This window comes from Hipposideros armiger, unplaced genomic scaffold (assembly GCF_001890085.2).
Source record: "Hipposideros armiger isolate ML-2016 unplaced genomic scaffold, ASM189008v1 scaffold_31, whole genome shotgun sequence".
NCBI lineage: Eukaryota > Metazoa > Chordata > Mammalia > Chiroptera > Hipposideridae > Hipposideros > Hipposideros armiger.
In genome coordinates this window covers 6,299,610-6,320,677 of record NW_017731381.1, presented here as the reverse complement: position 1 = coordinate 6,320,677, position 21,068 = coordinate 6,299,610, and the positions used below count along the sequence as shown (strand labels likewise).

The 21,068-nt window shown below is 36.9% G+C and overlaps 1 protein-coding gene across 1 annotated transcript in view; it reads right to left on the bottom strand.

Moving 5' to 3' along the window:
- NCOA3 (nuclear receptor coactivator 3) overlaps positions 1–21,068 on the bottom strand; it is a 101,630-nt gene that overhangs the window by 52,236 nt on the left and 28,326 nt on the right. The window lies entirely within an intron of this gene.

The following is a 21,068-nucleotide window of genomic DNA, read 5'->3' as shown; positions in this document are numbered from 1 at the left end:
GCATTGGGCACTCAGAAGTATAAGCAAAACATGGTTCCTGCCATTAATTAGGAAAGCAGGTATAAATAGCCACAATAGTGCAAATGAAAACTATGTCCATTTAGTAAGCATTTGCTGAGCATCAATGTGCTACACTGTGCCAGACACCAGGGAGACAAGAAAGAGCCAGGAGTTGAAGACATACAGTCCAGTAATAGTATTAAAGGAGAGAAGACAGAAGAATTGCCCTTGCCTTTTTCAGAGGATTGCTGTGGTAACTGTAAAGCACTATTTAAATGTGAATGCAAGACAATTCCAAAACTATTCACCTCAGCAAAAGAGATTAATGAAATTCAAATACACGGATAACTATGGAAAATAATTGCAGAAATTATCATAACCAAAATGCCATTTGAGTTCCTTTATAATAAAAGACAAAGGCAAAAAAGAGAAGAAACTTTTGTAAAATGTTAGCCAATTGTGTAAAAATTACATGAGACATAGAAAACATTAATGGGGTGTATATAAAGGCTGCTGAAAAATGAAAGCTATTTTTAACTCAACATATCCAGGAAATTATGCCATACATTTTGCTTACACAATGATACTATCCACTGATGAACAATGACAGTAAATATAACCATTCTCATTTTTAAATTACCTTGAGATTAAGGAGAAAACTAAAAAATCCAGTTGGCAGACCAGTTTATTAACAGGCCCCACATCTTTGGCTGAGGTGTAGTTAGTAATGACATGGTTACTAAAGCAGGCGTGCAAGCAAGCCGCCTGCCAGTGCTTGTTCAGTTCCCCTCTCCCCCCTCTCTTGGAAAAACTGCATGCGTTGCGGCACGATCACAAAATAAATACAGGAAAGGGGGTGGGAGGGCTGGGTGGGGAGGTGAGCGAAGCTCTGGGCTCCACCAGTGGACAGCGTTCCACAAGAATTGCTACAGGGTCAAAAGTTTACAGTGGTTTCAATTTCACCTTTTAGCAGCCAATCAGGAAACAGAGACTGCAAGCTGACCCCTCAGGCTGCAAATGAACATTAACTCATTGGCTACCAGGATTGCATATATTCCTTTTCTTGTATGGCTTTCCTTTTTCTTTTTTCTTTCTTTTTTTTGAGGGGGGAGCGGGGAGACATGGAGGTGGAGGGGCAGAAGGCAAAGAACATTTTAAGTTCAAGGTGACAATCGTATTTAAGGCCATGTATTTTAAACAGGTATTTGAGGGGAGAAATAACGAAGTAGTGACCATCTTTCTCCTTGAAATCAGTTTCTTTATCCTGTAGTATCTAACAAACCAATCGTTAATGCTAGTATCAAGACAAAGAGTGAACTTAAGCAGGTTAAACAGACAGATTTAGCTCCATGAGGTTGCAATTCTAAGAACAATTTACAATATGATGAAAGATAATGGCTTGTTGTGTTTCCAGTAAATGCTTTAAAAACAACTCAAAAAATGAAGACACTTTATTTATCTACACTCCAGTTTTTTATTTGCATAGATTCCCCACCTCCTCTCCAAATCATTAATATAAACATGCAACATGCCTGTCCTTGTCATACTGTACCATCTATCGAAATACAGGTACAGCTCCTAAGGTTTAAGCATTCTTTTCCTATTATTTCTTCTCCCTAAACACCAGTACCCAGGAGTGATCCTTTACATCAGAAACTCAAGAGTGAACCCTTTGGTAATAGACACAACTGCTGTCTACATTCAGTCTTTATGTAAATTTCTTCCAAATGCAGAAAATATCAGTAAACTAATCCATTAAATATTCTTTTCAACATTCTTTATTTAACACTGAGCAAGATTAAAACGAAGATCTATACTATACATACCTTAACTATCCTACATTTAAAAGCTAGATTTCTTTGAAGCATTACATGACAAAAGTGAAATATTTACATTAACTGCTCTATCAAAATGATCAGTTAAATCCTAAATAAGTATATGTGTGAATTTGTAGTTAACAATATTTCTCATTAATACAATAGGTGGTCAAATTTTAGCAGGCTTATTGATTTAAATGTAAGGTTATATTTAGAAGCCACCACTGTAGGCAGTACTACCTAAAAAAATTATTTCACATAGGATATTCATTTCCTTATCCAAACCAGCAAAGACACCACAGTTATTTCTGAACACCCAAAGGTTACTAATATACAAAAGTGCCATACTTAATATACAAATGCTAATGGGTCCCAAAATAAATTCATGGTGTATAAAGTTACCATAGCAATTAAATGTCAGTTGTTAATATAGTAAATAAAGAAACTTGAAGGTGATATAGGTATTTTTAATTTAGCATTAAAACAAGTAATTGATAAAAACTCCCATTCATGATTTAGGTTTATGCATATTTGTCAATAAAAAGTCTATACTTTTAAAATCTAGCTTTTGTAAACATGGCTTACGGAAGCTTTTTTATACAATTCATTAAATTAGAGGAGTCTTCTGTGTATCTTCTTTTTACAAGATGGCCTCATTTTGAAAGAAAATGGATGCGATAAAATTTTACATCAAGTCAGCATGTTAGCAAGAAGCTTTTTTGTGTGTTCTGAATTTGATTAATACAAGCCAAGGTCACTTCCTGAAAGATGCCTACCATTGCAGCTGCAGGCAAACTAGACTGGAGCGTAAGGCTGGGGGAAGGGAATGGGTGATGGCATTTATTAACACTGAGACAGGCTTCCATCTCCACCAGCAGCTACATAAGGAGGGGGGAACAGGAAGATCCCAGAATTCCTGGCATATAAAGATTAAAATATTTCCAGTCCTTAAAATTTACAAACAAAAATTTAATTCAGTATAATTAATTATAATTATACTCATGTCAAAATTGTATCAAAGATATCTTCACTGCTATAATACAACATTTCACTTAATACTATACAAATTACCTAATACCAGACATTGAAGTAAACTTAGCATTCAACACAATACAACCTGTACTTGCTATGCAAAAAGCCTACAAAGGAAGATACAGGCCCCTGAAGAAAATAGAATCAGAGATTCAAATTCCTCCTAGCTAAAACCAACAGTGTTCTAAAAGTCATGAAAGTAGAAATCCAAAACACAAAAGCCTGTGCTGCAAAATATCTGCAAAAGTCTTGTACTGAAACTCAATTTAATTTTCCTCTCACCAATATTAATATAAATATGATGAAGTCTCTGTGCTCAAAAAAAACCATCAAATTATACAGTATCAGTAACTAGAACTCTCTCCATGAATAATAATAATAATAGCAAGATTTAATTGAGCAGTTACTATGTACACCTAGGAAACTATACAAAGTACTTTGCCTCTGCTTTGAGACTCTACATACATTTCAACTAATTGATAAAATACTGGGTAGAATCAGAAAATCCACATGTTCCTTGTAATTTTCTATATGTAACCTTGGACAAATTAGATTCATTTTGTGTGCCTCATTTTCCAACCTACCAAATGGGAGTTATGCTTAAACCACTACATTCTACAGATACTGGGGGTGCCAAAAAAATGTATACAAGTGGAGACTTTGGTCAACGTTGCTCAAGCAGTAGTTCACCATAATCAGAAGTGTCTGGACACTGATGGTAACCACTTTGAGCACCTCTTGCAGAACTCAATTTTGACTTGTATTCATCTTTTGTTTTCAGTATATACTGAGTATTACAATTTTAATAGTTTTCTCCTTTCTTAAAATGTGTATACATTTTTTTGGCACCCTCTGTATATAATCAGGAAAGCATCTCTATTTTTAATGGTTGTATAACACAAAACCTGAGCTTTTTTTTTTAATTGTCAGCGTGTTCAAAGCCATTATATTTCTATTTTCTACATAAATAGAGAATATAGTTTTGTTCCTCCCTTATGCGCCCCATCCTTTTACTGTGATTGAAATCTGAGGGTCCAACGACCGCAACAAGAAAAAAATTGAACGATACTGGATGCTCAAGTTCAAACAAATTGATACTGCTCGATTTTTTTTTTAAGTCTTTTACCTTTCGGTGACCAGCAGGAAAGGGCTATTATTTAACAGGCACCAAGCTTTCTGTATATGTAAAGGGCTTTGTAAAATCATTTTAGGAAAAGGCAGGCAACTAAGTGAAAAACACTGAGAAGTCCCTAAATTCAGAGAGTCTAGTGGCTGGCACGACAAAGGAAGGCATTTGGAAGAATTCAGCAAAGGCCTTATGACAAGCCTTTGAGATGGGACAAACTCTAAAAATAGACAAAAGTGTAAAATTAGTCAGTTATAGTCCTTCTCCCCCCAGGACACCTTGTGAGGCACTGAGGGGGGATACATTTTTCCTCAATTTCTCCTAGGCTCTTTATTCTTTTTTTCCCCAATCACATGAACTATTCCAAAAATAGCTCAGAACAAAAAGCACAGAGATAAGCAGTGGCCAGTTAGCTTCTTTCCATAGACCAGAGCATGGGAGGTGTAATCCTTCCTCACACCTCCAACTAAATCATTCTTTTCCCCTGGTCTTGTCCAGGTCTCCAACATGTTCCTCACTTGACAAACTAAACTGGGGCCCCAGCAGCTACTTGCCTGGTGGTCTTCCTGTACCAATGCAGCTTCTGTGCCAAATACAGAACCCGAAAGGAAATACTGACTATAAAATAAAAGCAAACAAAATACTGGCCTTTGTGTCTTCTTGCTCTGTCAGAGCGGTTCACAGACAACTTCGAGAATCACTCTTTAAGAGTCACAGATAAGTGTTTTTTAAAAAGATTCAAATATTTTCTACGACATCAAACTGGATAGGCGGCTATCCCATAATTGAGAAATTCTGTTTAAAAAAATATAAAGTACTATACCACATAAAATGGTATTCTTAATCAGTAATGATGTGGCTGTCATATGCTTACTCTTTTAAAAAGCACATTAGACTAGAAGCCTCAACCATACCTCTCAAGCAAAAACGCTAATAGGTTGTCATTACAGTGCCTAGCTCCAAGTAACAGTTACGTGTAAACCATTCATTCATGTCACAAATGTTTGCTGAAATTATACCACATTCTACAGTAGAGTACCATATTCTATTCCAGGTTCTGTGGATACAAAGGTAAGCAAGACCCAAGGCCCTTGGCTTGGCAAAGGAAGGTGCTCAGAGAAATTCAAAAAGACCTAAAGCACATTCTTTGGAAATGGGATAAACTCTAAAGATGGACAAACACTTAATTCAATATTAACAAACAACAAATAGATAAACCAGGTATTTCCTAAAGGTGATAAGTGCCATAAAGGAAATAAATCGGATGATATGATATAGAAATGGGGGGAAGGTACGAAAAGGGGGATAGTTTCAGGTCGGGCTCTCTCTGAGGATGCAACATTTAATCTGAGAGCTGAAAGGAACCTACCATGCAAAGGGGGTTCAAGGCAGATTGCAGTGTATATGACAGCACTAATAGAGAATTGATTAACAATAATTACTTAATTTCATTATTTTATTAGCATGAAGTCCAACAGCCTCAACGTTCTTCCCACTTCTATTCTGGGACCCACACTGTAGACCAATGGGGAGCTTGAAAATTATGTGCTAATCTGCTTAAAAAGTAATATGCTTCAGTTTAAAAGTTCAGTTTAATAAAGTCAATAAAAGAACCATACTTAAAGCCAGTACACAACTTTTTAGAAGTATTAGTGATGGATGGGGCAAAGAGTATTACTGAAAACAATGCTTGTTCAATGGGTTTGGAGGGAAGGGACAGATTCAAATTCCAGCTCTGTGTTACCACCACCTCTAGCTTCCTCTATAAAATAAGACATCTCTTGCCCTACCTATCTCACATGGCAGTTATGAAGGCTGAATGACTGAGAGCCTCACTGCCACCAACACTGACAGGAAAAGCATGACAATGGGTGCCAAAACATGCAGCCTCTCAGGGCCTCACACTTGAGGTTACTTGTTCTTATTTATTCCCAGCTTATTAGGATTGTGTGTATCTCGCTTCCCCACCTCACAGCAAATCAGAAGGGAGAGACTATTAGAAGCAATAAAATATTGACAACAGCAAGAAAGTACAGCTAACTGGCTGGCAAACAATAGCGAAGGAAAACACATAAAAATAAAATAAAGGGGCTGGCCGAGTGGCTCAGTTGGTTAAGAGCTCGCTCAAGAGTGCGAGCTCTGAGCAACAAGGTCGCCGGTTCGATTCCCAGCCTATGCTGAGCTGCTGCTGAGCTGCCAACAGGTGGCAGGATGGCTCAGCTAAAAAATAAAACCCTTATAGGGCCAGCCAAGTGGCACATTGGTTAAGAGCTGGCTTGGGATGCCCAGCTCTGAGCAGCATGGCCCCAGTTCGGATCCCACATGGGGCCAGTGACACTGCCCTCTACAGCTAAGATGGTGAACAACAGCTCGACCTGGAGCTGGGCTGCTGTGGGTCACCGGCGATGGCGTAGGCTGCAGTGGGGCTGGCCGGTAGTGGGTGTGCGCTTTCATGAGCTGCTGTGAGCCGCCATGAGCAGCCATCCAATGGCCAGCGAGCGACTGCCTCACCTGGGAAGAGCGCAATGATAATATCAACATGGGCCAGTGAAGCGACGTCCTCCACAACTAGACTGAAGAACAAAAGGACAGCAACTTGTCTGTGCCCTTTCCCCAATTCCCTAGCACTGTTCCCCTCCCCCAATTTCCCCAATAAAATCTTTAAAAAGAAAAAAAAGAGTTTTTATTTCCGATGATTTTTTTTTTTTCTGCAAGTGTTATGCTTAGTGGTTGTTTTTGGCTGTGGGCATTTCACTATGGGCTTCTCTATTCCCAGCCACTCCCCAGTGTGGTGCTTAGAAGCATCGGAATGGTCAAAAGGCAACAGCAAAGGTTAGAAAACCATGGAACTTAGATAATCAACAGTGAGGAGTCAGAGTTAAAGAGAGGGCTTCCCGGGCCGGCCGAGTGGTTAAGAGTTGGCTTAAGAGCACGAGCTCCAACCAACAGGGCTGCCGGTTCGATTCCCACATGGGCCAGTGACGCAGCGCCCAACCTGAGCTGTCGCTGAGCTGCCAACAGGTGGCAGAATGGCTCAGCTGGTGTAACAACAAGATTGCCTGTTCAATGGTGGGCTACGCCCACCCGCAACTAAGACTGAACTCGGCACCTTGAGCTGAGATGCCGCCCAGATGGCTCAGTGGATAAGAGCGTGCACTCTTAACAACAAGGCTGCTGGTTCAACTCCAGCATGGGATGGTAGCTATGCCCACCTGCAACTAAGATTGAACACAGCACCTTGAGCTTAGAGGCCACGAGCTGCCGACGGAAAGCCAGATGGCGACTGGAGCCCTCCACAACAAAGATCGAAGAACAACAACTTGACTGGTCCCCTTCCCCAATTCTCCAACACTGTTCCCCTCCCCAATTCCCCAATAAAATCTTTACCCAAAAAAAAGAGAGGGCTTCTCCTAAGTACAACACAGAATCTAGAAGCCTAAAGAGAGCAATACATTTAAATAATTTAAAATTACCATATTTTTATAGATTCCAGATACAAAAAACCACCATAATCAAAGTTAAACACCGACTAGACAAATGTGGTACATTTTGTGTACCATAATAATGGTAAAGCACGATAATCTAGTGAATAAACTAAAACTTCATGAATCCACAATAAATATGAGAATATATACACAAAAGGAAAGCTCTTCCTTCCAGTAGAAAGACCACTCATAAATGCAGAAGGAATGATAGAACTAGAAAATCACCATTTGGCAAAATCAGAATAATAATTCATTCAGAAGGCAAGACTCATCAGTGAAGCTAAAACTAGTAGTTATAAATTTAAACAGTAATAGGGTTTGTCCATAATTACAGACTCAAAACCGCTAAACTCCACAGGAAACTTTAGTATCTCCCCACAAATAACCTCACTATAGAGAGAGTAGCAGACACTACCTCAACCAAATGGTCAAAATTGGCATAATCAATAATGGAACTAATCAACGACAAGTCCTCCTAGCTGGATGGCCAGAGAAGAACACATCACTTTTAGGGTATTCCTCCTCCAAAAATGCAGAACCTGAATCTAACATGAGGAAACACCACACCAGCACAAACTGAGGGACTTCCATAAAAAAACTGATCTATAGTCTTCAAAAGTATCTACTCGTTTGTCATGAAACACAAAGACCAGAAACTGTCCCAGGGGCAGCCGGTTGGCTCAGGTCGTTAGAACGCAGGCTCATAACACCAAGGTTGCCGGTTTGATTCCCACGTGGGCCAGTGAGCTGTGCCCGCCACAACTAGATTGAAAACGACTTGACTTGGAGCTGATGGGTCCTGGAAAAACACAATGTTCCCCTATAACGTTAAGAAAACAAAAAGAGAGAGAGACTGACATAACAATTGTAATGTATGTGACCTTGGATTTCCCTTCCCTCTAGGGGACATCATTTGGATAAGTGGTGAGATATGAATGAGGTCTACAGAATACATTATTTGTATCAATATTAATTTCATGACTTTTAACATTGTAGTGTGATAATGTAAAACAATTCCTTGTTTTGAGGAAATGTATACTAAAGTATTTAGGAGTAAAAGGGGCATTATGTCTGCTGCAACTTACTCTCAAATGGTTCAGAAAAAATAAGTATTTTTTAAATGATAGAAGAAAGCAAATACAGTAAAATGTTAACATTTAAAGATATGCATGAAAGGTATCCAGGAATTCTTTATGTTAGTCCTGCAACTTTTCTGTAAGTCCCAAGTTAAGGAGAAATAAAAAATAATTTAAAGGGTAAATAACAGACCAGCAGAAAACATCTGTGGTGTATAAACAGAAAAGGAATAAAAACCCAAAATATTGGGTTGTTGGAAAAGTCATGACGCATTTTTGCAACAAAAAATATAGAAAAAATATGTCAAGACTTTTCCGACAACCCAATATATAAGCACCTGAGAAGATATTCAAGAAACAACTGAAAAAAACAATCTGCAGGCAACATATAACATGACTGTTTCCAAGTGTGAGAACATGTCTAATAGATGTATCTGCCTATACTTGGGAGAAAGAAGGGAAAAGTAGATACAATTCTAATGTATTGTATTGTAATTAATTCCTTCAATTAAATTGAAGGAATGCTTGTTACTGTAATTTTTCAAGAGGTGGAGTTACAAGTAACTTCATGTTATTATTTTTAAATAAAAGTTAAATTTAAAGAAGATACCACTAAAAAAATTTTTAAGCTCCACACATTAAACATTAAAATTTGAGTAGTGGACTAGAACAAGATCTTACATATCCCAACTTGAAAAACACTTCCATCTTTCCTTTCTCATCCTTCCTGCTTTCTCACTGAGAGTCACAATCTGATCCACAATTATTTTTGTAAGTAACGACCAATTTTGTCAATTCATTCCCATTTCTCAAAATATACCAATGAGGTTAAATTAGAGTTAAGATTTAATTTATTACATTTAGAACAAAATAATACAAATAAAGCCTTCAAAAGGGCTTGTATGAAATTTTAATATGGCTCACTTAAGTGTTATATGGCCACAAGAAAAAGTATACTATGAAACACTTCAATTGGGAAGACCTGAATTCTATCAGAAGGTATGCCACTTATGTGACCTGAGGGGGAAATAATTTGACAATTTGTCTTTCAACTGCTTTTTATACAGACTTACATGAAAATTCCACCACTACATTCCCTTAACAGCAATACCCAGATGTCTAAAAACATGCAGAACTCAGAAAAGGAATACATTAAACTTACAAACTCTGATCATCACCAAAATTACCTATTGTGTTCACTTATTCAGTCAACAAACGGTTTCTAACCGCCTACTATAGCAAATTCGGAACTGGGAGAGACAAGATGCCCGTAAGAGTTCTTGTCCTGCACCTCCGTCATCTCATGGTATCATTAGTTTGTAATCCCTCTCAAACCTATCCATTTCGTTCTAACTCCATTACTATTACCCTTTAGTAGTTCAGGTTGTACGTCTTCCCTGGATTACTCCAAAAGTCTACCTTTATTCTCCACTTAATCCTCAGCCGAATCAGGGCCATCTTCCATGCCCCTACCTAAACTCTTCCATGCCTATAAAGTTCAAATTCCTTTCTCAGCTCATTTCTAAAGACCTCTCTCCTTGTATCTAATGATCCAGCCACACTAAGTCACTTATCATTTCCCAGAGAATGCCCCAACTGCTCCAAGTCTTTTGCACAAGCTGTTCTCAGTCAGAATGCTATTCTGTTGACCCCACCACTCACCTCCCTTTTATATCTTATAACACTCTTCCTCCTGAAAGCGTACCCTGGCGCCTCAACTTTGTCTCTTACAGCCCACCCTCCCACACCCAAATCAGGTTACACTACTCCCATGAGTGCAATACCTAACACCTTGGAACACCCTCCTTGTGCTTATCGCCTAGTAACTGCCTCTCTCCTCTCTGCTCTCCTCCCTCTTGAAGGGAGCTGAGGCTCTGCACTGTATTAACCACAGTGCCTAACACATAGAAGGCACACAGAATTGTGGTCGATTATCAATGAGGGGAGGAAAGATGCTCAGAGATCCTGGAGGAGACCACCATTCCCCATAAAGAGGTCAGATCGTCTGGAAGTTGCTTACCAATACAGGCGTGCCTCATTTGTGCTTCGCTTTACTGCATTTTCACAGATGTAGTGTTTTTGACAAACTGAAGGCATCACCCTCTACCAGCAAAAAGATTACAACTGGCTTTCTTGTGACACTTGCATAATTGTGATGGTCTGGAATTGAACCCACAATATCTCTGAGGTCTGCCTGTGTATAAGAAGGTTTTACCTAAAACCCCATAACATTTGAGAAATTCTCTGAAGAAGATATGCTACTACAAGACATGAGACTATCTTTTTGGTTACAAGCACAAAGGAAAATAAAGTGAAACACTACTGAAAAACATGAATAAGTCTGCCATCAAATAATCTGCGGTATTGATATAAATCTCTTGACTCCAGAGGTTAAAATATAATTAAAAGATGTCAACACAACTACTACTGTCTTCTGGAATTTAAAGCATACATATACACTTATGACTGAATGTCATGCCAGAAAACACCAAATGCCTTCAGGTTTCTGTTCCAGGAATGATATTTGGAATTCAGCCAAACACAGAGGAGAAAACCTCAGGCTCCTCTGTGCTTTGCAGTATGTGAGGAAACTAGCCAGTTCAGAAAAGATGAAATCATGTATAATATGGTAGAGAAATCTATCATAAAATGACAAATTTCAAGTAAGCAGAAAATAAGAAGGCAATATAGTAAAGATTATGAACTTCGGACATAGACTAGTCCATCCAGCTGAGGGCCTCAAAAAACAGACATAAAAAATACCTTACAGGGTTTTTGTGAGAATTATATGAGAGAATTACATAAAGCACTTAAAATACTCATATTGATACATGTATCAAGTGATCAATAAATAGTAACTATAGATATTATTGTCTTATGATAGAAGAATCCTAGAAAGCAAAGATCCATTTAGCAAAAATTGTATTCTGAGAGTTAAGGCATTTCCTGTCACTTACTGTTCCTCACTACCCTAACGTCAATTCTAACAATAAATATACTTCTTCTAAACTGCCCCCCCGCCAAAATAACAATGCTGTTTTTTAATAATTTTTATTGGGTAACTGTGTTTTCTCCAGGACCCATCAGCTCCAGGTCAAGTCGTTGTCCTTCAATCTGGTTGTGGAGGGCACAGCTCAGCTCCAAGTCCAGTCACCATTTTCAATCTAGTTGCAGGGGACACAGCCCACCATCCCATGCAGGAATTGAACCGGCAACCTTGTTGTTCAGAGCATGCGCTCTAACCAACTGAGCCACCTGGCCACCCCAAAATTTTCTTATTATAAAAATTAGTTATTGTAATTTCTAACTAAACTATGTTTACATTTAGTAGAGCAGAAAATTTGTTAAAGCAAGCATTTAGTATTTTTCGTAATGCTAAATCAAAGTCATTCGAAATGTATAAAGAGCATTTGAAAATCACATTTGGACATTACAAACACAAAGATTCCAAAATCCTTAAAATATGGAAGACAAAAATAATATGGCCTAAGTTATAAACTGAATTGCATCCCCCCAAAATTCACACGTTGAAGTCCTAACCCCCAGCACCTCAGAAATATGACTGTAGTTGGAAATATGGTAAAGAGGTAATTCAGTTAAAATAAGGTCATTAGGGTGGCCCCTAACCCAATATGACTGGTGTCTTTATAAAAAAAGATTGGGACACAGGGAGAAGACGGCCATCAACAAACCAGGAGAAAGGCCTCAGAAAAAAATCAACCCTGTGGATACCTGAGGATCTTGGCTTTCTAGCCTCCAGAACCATGAGAAAATTAATTTCTGTAGTTGAAGCCACCTGGTCTGTTGTACTCTGTTATGGCAGACCTGGCACACTAATACAGCCTACTCTTCCTCAAACTAGACTGGGTTAATAGACGGGCAGTCTATTTCTATAGTTGTAGTCATTGTTCCCTCAAGCTAATCTCAACACCACTTAGAATCAGACACATCTCCAAAGTCAAAAAAATCACACACCTAAAACCAGAATCCGGAATTATATGTCATATGTACTTTTTTTTTAATAAAGTGCTATTTCGGTAAAAGCACTACTAACATGAAATGTATTATGTGACTATATGACTGGTTCTGAGGGAAAATATGCATATTCTGATTTTTTATGTGCATCTATTAAAGACAGTCCTCTTTAACCTGAGCAATACTAGAGACACTGTTTTTGGATAAAACAAACACATGTTTTGGATTCAGAAAGATAGGGATTTAAATCCCTGTGTTGTCATTTAATAGTTACGTGGCCTTAAGGAAGTTATTTCACTTCTCTGATCCTCAAATTCCTCAACTGTAAATGGGGACGAAAATAATATCTTACCAAATTATCAGTTAAGCACCTGACACAATTCCTAACACCAGGTGGGTAACTCGGTGAATGGTGGCTATAACAAGATCATCATCATCCAAGGAGATGTGCGTGAAAAGTAGAAGCCATTATTAACAGGACGACAAACTTTTAAATCTTTCTGGAAGGCAATTTTGAAATATCTATCCAAACATTAAGGATATACCTCTGACCCAGAAATTCGACTTAGAGGAATCTGTTCTATGGAAATATTTGCACACGTGGGTAAAAATGGAAGAAAAAAGGATGTTCTTTGTGGCACTGTTTTACCAGCCAATCAATTTACCAACCAATATAAACCAAGTCTGGTTCAATATCAAGACTGTACAAGATCTGTATTTGTCATTATTTTTTAAATGAAGTACCAGTAGATCTCCATGTACTGACAAAAAAGATGGCAAAGGGAGAACAAGCACTATATGATCCAACAAAGTAAAAACTGTGTGCTTATAAACGCATGAAAGTGGGTATGAAAAGGTACAACACCAAAACACAATTAGCTTTCACTTTCTGCTCATATATTCTATATATTGTAAACTTTTTAAAACTCACATTAATTTTGTTCTAATAAAAAAAGAAAGATGGATGTGCACCACCTTTTGAGACTAATGCTTTCCTGTGCTATGGAAATGTGTTAAGGAAAACTTCAAAGAAAAATATATTACACATTAACCCTCCCCCCTCATTAAAAAAGTCTAGAATCTATATTAAGCCCATGTTCAAAATAGGCAAAATCAATTTCTATTTGGTATTTTTCAGTTTCTATTTCTACATTCAATTCTAACTTTTAGTCACAAAGCATTTTAAAAACTGCTAATTATTTGCCACATAACCCATACCACTCTCAGATTCTTCCCCCACTTTCAATATAATCTAGTTAAATATGAATCTAGAACACAAAATAATTTTAATGTTACCTAAGGGAACATAAAATAAATCTCCATTCAAAATCCAACAAGTTAGTTAAAAAGATTCAGCATGCTAGATTAGTATGAACTGCAACTCTCCATTTCAGAAGATAACCCAAATTTAATACACAAAACAATACAAAAACGACTCATGGAAGGTCACAATGGCAATGGAACCACACCATTTTATACATGAGGAAAATGAAGCACAAAAGTGACCAAGTTCACACAGTAAGACAGATAGAGGATCAGTGCAGGACCCTGACCGCCCAGTCTAACATACTTTTTTCTAGATCAAATTGCCTCACATCATAGCTTACAATTTTAAATCAATTCTTTTTTCTAACTAAATTCGCAAAAACATACTTGGTTTCATAAATATGCAAACGAAACAAATGTCAAATGGCATATACTATCTGGCAGGTTGGCAATACCACCTATAGAGCTCTGCATTCATTGAAATTTCAAGCATGCAAAATAGTACCTTGATCAGACATTGCAAAGGTGGCTGCTCTGCAGAAGCAGAGATGAAAATGCTTTATGAGAACCAATTCATCCAATTCCCCTGGAGGTAAAACAACTAGTTAGATTCTTATTAGCTGAAAGACCAAATTTCCTAGCTATTCATGTTGAAAACCAATTTTTTTGTTTGTTTTGGTGGCACTTTCCTTTTTACAGTAATGTTTCTCATCTCCGATTTCAAAGTCACCTTCCAGCCTAATGAAGGCACACAGCTCTGTTTCTTCTCTCCTTAGAACAAGATTCACAAAAATAAAGAATAATGCAAGGAGGCATTTCTTTTCATATTTTCCTTCAATGAAAACCAGTTTGATGATAATATTTAAAAATCTTTGTTGGTATAATATTTATATTTAACTAAAAGATAAAAATCCAGAAAGTAAGGATAAGGAAAAACTAACAGCAGTCAGTATAAGACAAAGAGTACATGAAATAGAAGCCAGGTAGACAATAGATCTCTGAAATCTAGTTCAGAGAAAATAAAATGATCATCCTAATATGAACAAAGGCTGATAAAACCGGCAACTTCAAGCTAAGTTGCCAAAATGAAAAGCAGTGTTCAGGAATCTTTGCCCTTGTTTCACGTCAAAAAAACAAATACTGAAGCAGGTATGCTTAGACATGCTCAAACATAAATGCAACAAAATAAAAGTTGCTACATTTTAAAAAAGGTCATGAATTAAATGAATTCAAATTGTTACAATATATGACTATGGATAATTTATAAATATACCAGTAGTCTTCTAATCTGGCAGATTAAAATTCAATATTCAAAGAAAATATAGTTTATCAATACTGTCAACACAAAATACTGTTTATAATTATAATTTCGCTAGATTTGATTGAGTAATGCAATGTGATAATTAACTTCATTTTATCCACTGAGTGTTGATATTTTTCTTTAACAAAATCCAAGTATTCGGAGCTATGAGTGATGAGTGACCTTGAGGCAGCACTTGGAAGGCAGTCACCATGGCAACACTACCACAAAAGTGCCTCATCCTCAGCAAAAGGACCAACCTGGTGCATGAGGATTTAAAAACACGGGGAAATAGAGCTTCCGTCGAGCCAAAATAATTTTTTAAAAAATAGTTTTAAGAAATGTCTACATTAACCTTTCTATTTTAGCCTTTTTGGAGAAGAAACACATTATCTTAATGAAATATTAAGCCATGAAAAATTCTTCTTTTCCTTGTTTCTTTTATTTGTTTCCCATATGAACAAATTAAAATGAGGTATGAACAAATAATTTATTTGTTTAAAGCATGTTTAAAATTTTCAATTTTCCAACAGAATCACCATTCATTATTCTAATCCTTTAATCACTGTCAAAATTTTTTCACTTTCATAAGAACATTTACTTTCCAGCCTCACTCTAATAAAGAAAACACAAGGGAGGGAGGGTTGATTTAAAATTCCAAATACAAAATACGGATTTGTAATTCTGCTTGTACACAGTAAAGAGTCAGCTGTTGTTTGCTAAGAACAGTGGGGGGAGGTATATAAGCTTCTTTACATTTCGTGTTTTTAAAGTTATGTGTCTTTGCTTCAGACATAGATGTATTTTTTTTCTAGAAAACCTTCAAAGCCAGGAATGTAACACTTTAGTCATTTTATCAACAATACCATCAGCAAAGAGCCTGACATTAAGTGGATACGACTTCAAACTTTTTGCTAACGTATCTACCAAAAAAATCTTGAAAAGCTATGCACCTCAGAATATTTGTACGTTAATATTTAAATTTTTCATCAACTTAACTAGTTACAAAACAGTAATTTCCAAGATATTGTGAACATTAGCATTTTTAAGAAACTGTTACACCACTCTTAAGTATTCAAAGGAACTTGGATTGTCATCATCCTCACTAACAGCCAGAAATTTTATAACTGTTCCTTTCTCCTGGAAGACAAATTTCCATTCCTCTTCTCCCACAGTATTTGATCATAATGAAATATCATTTTATGCTTGAAAGTATTTTATTGATCATCCTATCTCTGCAACAAAAGGGTACCGTATTTGCCGGCGTATAAGACGATTTTTTGGCCCTGAAAAATATGCCTCCAAGTGGGGGGTCGTCTTATACACCAGGTACACTTCAGATAGACTGCCCATAGTGCTTGCCCCGTGCCATAGTGGCCTCCCGATGCCCGCCCACTTCATTCCACATACCGTTCAGGCATCAGCAGCGCTGCTGGGGGTATGCTCGGCTGTTATGCGATTTTGCTGTTATGTGATTTTACCACACTCGCAAAATCTGATATTGTTTTACCTTTTATTTGGTGTGTGGAAGGTGTGCGGAAGAGGGGGTAGTCTTATACGGCGAGTATATAACAAACTCTGTATTTTGAGTGGAAATGTTAGGGGGTCGTCGTATACGCCCAGTCGTCTTATACGCCGGCAAATACGGTATATAAATTGAAATATTTAAATTCCATCTGATCATAGACTCTTAAGTGCTGAAAACACATTTTATTCTGAATTATTAATGCAATCATTAGGATGTAATTGTTCAAAATATGTGTATTACAAATTTTGATAAATACAAGTAAAAAGTACATTTTCATTATAAGTGAAACTGCTAAGGTACACAGGAGACAAGGGTTCCTTTCCCCCACCCCCAGCCCCGTACATTAAGGTATCCATAATCAATAATATTGCTAAAATGCAACAGTGTTCAATTTACACTTTTTTTATTTGTAAAATTATACATAAAACTTGCTGATATAAGTAGATAATTAAGTGGAAGGAATTATGTAAATGCAATGTCACTCAATTCTTTCAATGAAATCTTAGTTACATGACAAAAATCTCAGAGAGTGAACTAGCATCAACAATTTTTTCATTATCTCAGAGAGCAATTTGATTAACTCTCCCTTCAATTTTGATTTTGATGAAAACAGGCTCTCAGAAGCACCCGACAGACCATTTGTTACCCAGCCATTACAGTCATTCACTTTTTAAACCATGTCATCGATATATGTAATTCTCCATGTATTCCAAACCCCAGGTTTTTTTTTAACACCAGGTGCCAATGCAACACAATAGAAAGAGTTATTCCTTTCTTTTGACAGAAGAACAATTCTGAAAGTAGACATCTGGATAGTAAGACTCTGCAAGGGTTTCTCAGGCAGACCAACTTAAGGATTTAAGAGAACAAAAGTTTACAAATCTGGAAATTGATTCTGTTTAAATTATCTATGTTAAAGACTCTAGATCCAACCACCAATTTATAGAAAATACAGGGAGAGGACAGGAGAATGGACTAAATGATATCACTCAGATGCAAAATCCAGACTGGAAAATTCTGCAGGACATGACCCCATTTTTCCCAATAAATAAACTGCAAGGGGAAAAAAGAAAAGCAGTAGGAACCTAAATAAAAGAGACATAGGGCCGGCCGAGTGGCGCGTTGGTTAAGAGCTGGCTTGGGACGCCAGAGGGCCCCAGTTCGGATTCCACATATGAGGGCCAGTGACACTGCCCTATACAGCTAAGATGCTGAACAACAGCTCAACCTGGAGCTGGGCTGCCATGAGTCGCCGGCGACGGCATAGGCTGCAGCCCCTGCTGCAGTGGGTTGCCATGGGCTACCGTGTGTAGCCAGCAGCCAGCGTGAGCGGCCAGCAGCCGCAGTGAGCGGCCATCCAGAAGCCGGCGACTGATCTGCCTCACCCAGGAAGAGCGCAATGATGGTGCCAACTTGGGCCAGTGAAGCAACGCCCTCCACAACTAGACTGAAGAACAAAACGACAGCAACTTGTCTGTTCCCCTTCCCCCAATTCCCCAGCGCTGTTTCCATCCCCCAATTCCCCAATAAAAATCTTTAAAAAAAAAAAGACATAAAATATACAACAAATTGCAGTAGGTGCATCTGATTCAAATAAACTATAAAACAGTTACATATAAAGCAACTGAAAAACTGAACATGCCTGGATATTTTATATTAAGGAATTTCTTAAGGTGATGTGTTTTTCTTAATAGTCCTTATTATTTAAAGATACAGTATTTCCGGGGTGGCCAGTTAGCTCAGTTGGTTAGAGTGTGGTGCTAATAACAAGGTTTGCCCGTTTGATCCCCATATGGGCCACTGTGAGCTGCGCCATCCTTAAAAAATTAAAGATACAGTATTTCCCCCTTATCTGAGAGAGATAAGTTCCAAGATACCCAACCCTCATGGATGCCTGAAACCACAGATAGTACCGAATCCTATGATTTGTCCTATACCTATGATAAAGTTTAATTTATAGATTAGGCACAGTAAGAGATTAGCAACACTAATAATAATATGGAACATTTATAATACACTGTAATAAAAATTGTGTGAATGTAGTATCTCTATCTCTGATAACCAACAGGGCTACTAAGTGACTAACAGGAGGACAGCATACACAGTGGGAATATGCTGGACAAAGGGGCGGAGCCGACAGCGCAAAATTTCATCGCACTACCCAGAATGGCATGAAATTTGAAACTTATGAATTGTTTATTTAATGTACTCATTTTTATAAAATCAGAAAAAAGCAAATCACTTTTCCTTAACTGTGCTTAATAAACAGTATGTATAAACATGTAAATGAAACTGCATGGAAGCTTCTGAACCTCTTTCAACCAATAAATTTCTATAAGTTATTGAAATTATTTTAAAACAAAAATAATAATTTATTTATGGTACCAAACAAGAATTTTAAAACATATTTAGAAGACAGGGACACACAGAACTAATTCTTGACTAAATTAACAATGCATTAGGAAGAAATTATGGTAGGATTCTTCTATTACATTTCTCAATATCAATAGCTTTTTAAGCACTGTCTCAAGTACTTAAAAAAAAAACCTGTAGTTGATTAAAGACATATTGGTTATTCACCTAAAGCAACCTTCATGCCAATGTTTTACTTACTAAAAAGGAAACCACAGTAAGAATTCATAATTGCAAATATTAAGTTAAACTGCTAAGGAATTTTATCTTAACTGGTGTCAATAATTTAAATGACTCCTAGAACTTTGTTCTCTCTTCACTAACATTTCCATAAAATTTTAGTTTTATGTAGTTTTAAAATAATATACATTTCTTAAAGGTAATTACTTAAACATCATTAAAAACAAGTTCCACTTCAACTGAATAAGACATCAAATGAGACACTTTCATGCAATGTTATTTTATACTAGCAAAAAATAAAAACCACAAACGTACATCAGAAAAATTGAATTATGATATAGCCATATAATGAATACTATACAGCCTCTAAAAATGTTCACAACATATTGGAAATAGAATATTATATATTATATTTCTTCTGTACTGTGTATATATACTTATACATAAAAAATGAAAAGGTGTGCACCAAAATTATCCTTCCTGGGTTTTGTTAACATCTTAATTTCCTATCACCTATGGAGCACATGTATTAACTTTGTAATAAAAAAAGTTTTTACAACACCTTTGAAGTTTTCATGTATCACATCAAATTCAAACACAGAAAAGTGATACTCATTTAACAAATGTTCTCAATAACTAATAATTTATTAAAGCCTCACTAAGCATACAAATTAATAGTTACAAAAGAGTCACCGGGATGTAAAAGTACAGTATGGGGAATACAGTCAATAATATTGTAAAATCTATGTCTAGTATCAGATGGGTACTAATCTGGGGATCACTTGATAGATTATATAAATGCCTAACCACTACACTGTACAACTGAAACTAACATAAAGTAATACTGAATGTCAACTATAATTTATAAAAATGGTCACGGGGCTATACGGCACAGCATAGGAAATATAGTCAATAATATTCTAATAACTATGTTCAGTGTCAAATGGATAATAGACTTATTGGGGTTGTCACTTTGTGAGGTATATAAATGTCTAATCACTATGTTGTTTTGTACACCTGAAACTAATTTTTTTTAAAAAGTCACTAGACAGTATTTTTCTGAGACCCTTCATAACACCAATTGATGTTATCATGTTCTCCAACTGAAGGCCCAACTGCTACAACCCACATCTTGTACCTGATAGCAGTATGCAGAATGGAGTGGCCTTTCTTAGGGAGAGTACTCAATAAACTGTTGTGATACAATCTGTCCTGGACTACTGCAACTCTCCTAATTTGCTGAACTAGAATTACAGAAACATTGGGAAGACATAATATGCAAATATACTTTTTTTAAGCAATTTTCAGTTGCAAGTTAATTAATGCCTATACCTACCATCCTCCTCTCCTCAAAAAGCCACTGAAAATTCAGTAAAAAAAAAAAAAACACTTGTCTTTAGGCTGGCACAATACAAAAACAAAATAAAAAAGGAATTCCCTTGTATATATGATAAACGATTTGCTACTCAGTTACTTCATATTAATAGACCACCTATGTTTAACCAATTTGAGAGTCAACTTCCACCTTGACTGTATTTCTAGAAACAGTTCCAGCCTAAATAGGCCAAGAACTAAAATCAAACCAACAGAGACCAGGGACTTCCCTACTGCAGTCCCATGTAGTTGGAAGATGAGATATATGCTATGCCCCAGAAAAACATCTTAATGCCACAGACAGGGGTGGCAGAACAGTTTGAAAAGGACATCCTGCTTTCAAGGAACTATGGGATGTATGTATTCACTCAACAAATGAATAATAAACGTCTTCCATATGCCAGGCACTTATCTGTTTGAGATACCGTATTTCCCCATGTATAAGACACACCTTAATTTGGGGGCCCGAAATTTGAAAGAAAAAAAATGTATTACAT